Source organism: Antechinus flavipes, chromosome 3 (assembly GCF_016432865.1).
Source record: "Antechinus flavipes isolate AdamAnt ecotype Samford, QLD, Australia chromosome 3, AdamAnt_v2, whole genome shotgun sequence".
NCBI classification, from domain to species: Eukaryota; Metazoa; Chordata; class Mammalia; order Dasyuromorphia; family Dasyuridae; genus Antechinus; species Antechinus flavipes.
Window position 1 is genome coordinate 614,826,523 of NC_067400.1, and position 3,420 is coordinate 614,829,942.

Sequence of the window (3,420 nt, forward strand, 5' to 3'; positions counted from 1 at the left end):
TTAAACTAGTTTCCTTGTCATTACTATTATCATTTTTCTTTGGCGTCATCTTAGTACATATCCTCTCTCCCAGAGATGTTGCCATGGAGATTTGGTAGATTCAGAAAGCTGGCTTTTATAAGCATTACCCAGAGTCCCCAAAGTTTCTAGGGTTATTGACCTTGGAAGTAGCTTCTATTGAAAAACCAGAATGCTCAGAGAGAGAGGAAGAGAAAATGGGCTGTGAGCAATGCTGTTTCCCCATATTTCTCTTTCTTAGTCAGCAGGAAACAGATGGACACAAAACTGATAGAAAGCAGGGAAAGCAAATTGAACTGAGACCTCATATTGTGTGGGAGTACGCCTGGAAATGGGAAAAAAGGAGAACGGATATCTGCCAGAGGACTAGGGGGATGAGCATGCTTTGTGGTCCAGTTCATGACTGAGGTCAGGCGGTCTAGTTCATGACTCCCCTCCTCCCTTCTTCCGTAAAAAGAATAGAGAGCTGTGACTGTAGGGAGAAAATGCCTCCCTTCCGTTTCAAATCGATTAGAGTTATTATTTATGTATTACAGCAAATGGAAGTGTTTTGGACGCTGTGGATAAGTTCCCTTACCTTGGCGGTCTTTCCAGGGGTATCCACATTGATAATGAGATTGTCACCCACATTGCCAGAGCTAGCTCAGCATTTGGGAGGCTCTGGAGGAAAGTGTGGAGAGGAGAGGGATTAGACTGACCCCCAAACTGAAGGCCTACAGAGCCATTGTGCTGATCTCATTGAAATCTATCTGGATAATCAACCAAGCCAGGAGACTGAATCTCTTCCATTTGAATTGTCTTAGGGAGATTCTGAAGATCTCCTGGTAGGATAAATGACCAGACATTGAGCTTCTTTCTTGGACTAAACTGCCAAGTATTCTGACTCTACTGCAGAGATGGCTGGCCACTTTGTTCCAATGCCAAATGTATGTTTGCCAAAAGACTATTACATGGAGAGCTCACACCGGGCTGACGCTTACAAGGTAATCAGAAAAAGTGAAACAAGGACACTCTCAAAATCTCCCATAATAACTTTGGAATTGCTCGTGTGTCATAGGATACACTGACACAGGACTGCTCGGCGTGGCGTGCCCTCATCGGAGAAGGTGCCGTGCTCTGTGAGCAAAGCAGAATTAAAATAGTTCAAAAGCAATGTGAGATGTGCAGAGTTAGAGAATCCACCCCAAATGTTCACATGGACTATTTGTTCCTGATGTCTGCCAGAGTGTTCCGAACTCAAATTGATCTGATCAGTCACAGTTGGAACACACCGTAACTTAACTCTAACTTAGTCATGTCATTTTAGTCCAAATGAAGAACAACAACCAGAATTATTATTTATGTATGCTCTTGAATGAATAAGCATCTGCAATAATAAGATTCAATCTTGTTCAATAGCGTTGGACTTTTTGTGACCCCATTTGGGGTTTTTTTTGGCAAAGTTATTAAGGTAGTTTGCCACTTCCTTCTCCACATTATTTGGCACAAGAGGAAACTGAGGAAAATGGAATGAAGTGACTTGCCTAGGGTCACACAGCTGAGACGTGTCTGAGACCAGATTTGAACTCAGGACAATGAGTCTTCCTGACTCATCAGGCCTGGTCTTGCATCGGTTGTGTCACCTAGCTGCTTTTCTTCCTTTCTGAAACCTTTTACTTCCTTGGACTTCCAGCAAAGCAAAGGGAAAAGAGATTTCTTTACTCTTTTTTTTTTTTTTCCAATTTTTTCAGTTCACTATATGCAATATTTCTTTTTTTATTATTATAGCTTTTTATTTACTAGTTATATGCATGGGTAATTTTTCAGCATTGACAATTGCAAATCCTTTTGTTCCAACTTTTCCCCTCCTTCCCTCCACTCCCTCCCCCAGATGGCAGGTTGACCAATACATGTTAAATATGTTAAAGTATAAATTAAATACAATATATGTATACATGTCCAAATGGTTATTTTGCTGCACAAGAAGAATCGGACTCTGAAATATTGTACAGTTAGCCTGTGAAAGAAATAAAAAAATGCAGGCGGACAAAAATAGAGGGATTGGGAATTCTATGTAGTGGTTCATAGTCATCTCCCAGGGTTCTTTCGCTGGGTGTCGCTGGTTCAGTTCATTCCTGCTCTATTGGAACTGATTTGGTTCATCACATTGTTGAAGAGGGCCACGTCCGTCAGAATTGATCCTCATATAATATTGTTGTTGAAGTATATAATGATCTCCTGATCCTGCTCACTTCCCTCAGCATTAGTTCCTGTCAGTCTCTCCAGGCCTCCTTGAAATCCTCCTGCTGGTCATTTCTTACCGAATAATAGTATTCCATAACATTCATATACCATGATTTATTCAGCCATTCCCCCACTGATGGGCATCCACTCCGTTTCCAGTTTCCTGCCACTACAAACAGAGCTGCCACAAACATTTTTACACATACGGGCCCCTTTCCCTTCTTTAAGATCTCTTTGGCATATAAGCCCAGTAGTAATACTGCTGGATCAAAGTGTAGGCACAGCTTGATTTCTTTACTCCCACCCCCAAAAAGAATAAAGATTTACAATGGAACATGGCAGAGAGAGAAACATATGCTTAACCAGGTGAGCCTGAAACTGGAATATCTTGGATGTCTTGATCTTTTGCCTTCCTGTTCCCTTTTTCTGAGCACAGGCCACGTTATCCTGGAAAATGGATATGTCCAGTCATGGAGATTACTGTGTCCCTGAGCCTGAGAGTCAGGTACCGGCCATCCAGAAGGAGAAGACATCTCTAACAGAACTTTAATGAGAGAAGAGCTGGGACCTACAGCTGAAATGCTACAAGGAGCCAAGAGATCTGAACCTTGCTACTCTTTCTCATAACTGTGGTTAATAATACATTATTAAGTATTAATAATTAAATAATAGCAGTAATAATTGCTCAGGCAGTAAATATAGAGATGAGAAGGAAATTGACGTTTAGCAGTCACACAGAGGAGAATAATGAACATAATGGACTCTAAGATGGTTTATTTCTAGAGCAAAAATAAATCCTGAGTGAGAAATTAGGAAGGTGAGGACTCACCTTCCATAAAGGGGCTCTTTTCATCTCTGGACTTCTAAAGATAGGAGTTAGGTTATTTCTCAAAGTCTCAGAACTCTTTATATCCTCAACTCAGAGCCTGGGGAAATTTGCTCTAAATTTAGGTTTGACTCTTGTCAAGTTATCGTTGTTGTTATTGATGAATCCTTTCGGTTATGTTCAACTCTTCTTGAGAAGAATCCCATTTGGCAAAGATAATAGAGCGATTTGCCATTTCCTCCTCCAGCTCGTTTGACAGATAAAGAAACGGAGGCAAATAGGGTGAAGTGACTTGCCCAGGATCACTCAGCTAATGTGTGTTTGAGGCCAGATTTGAATTCATGAAAAGGAAC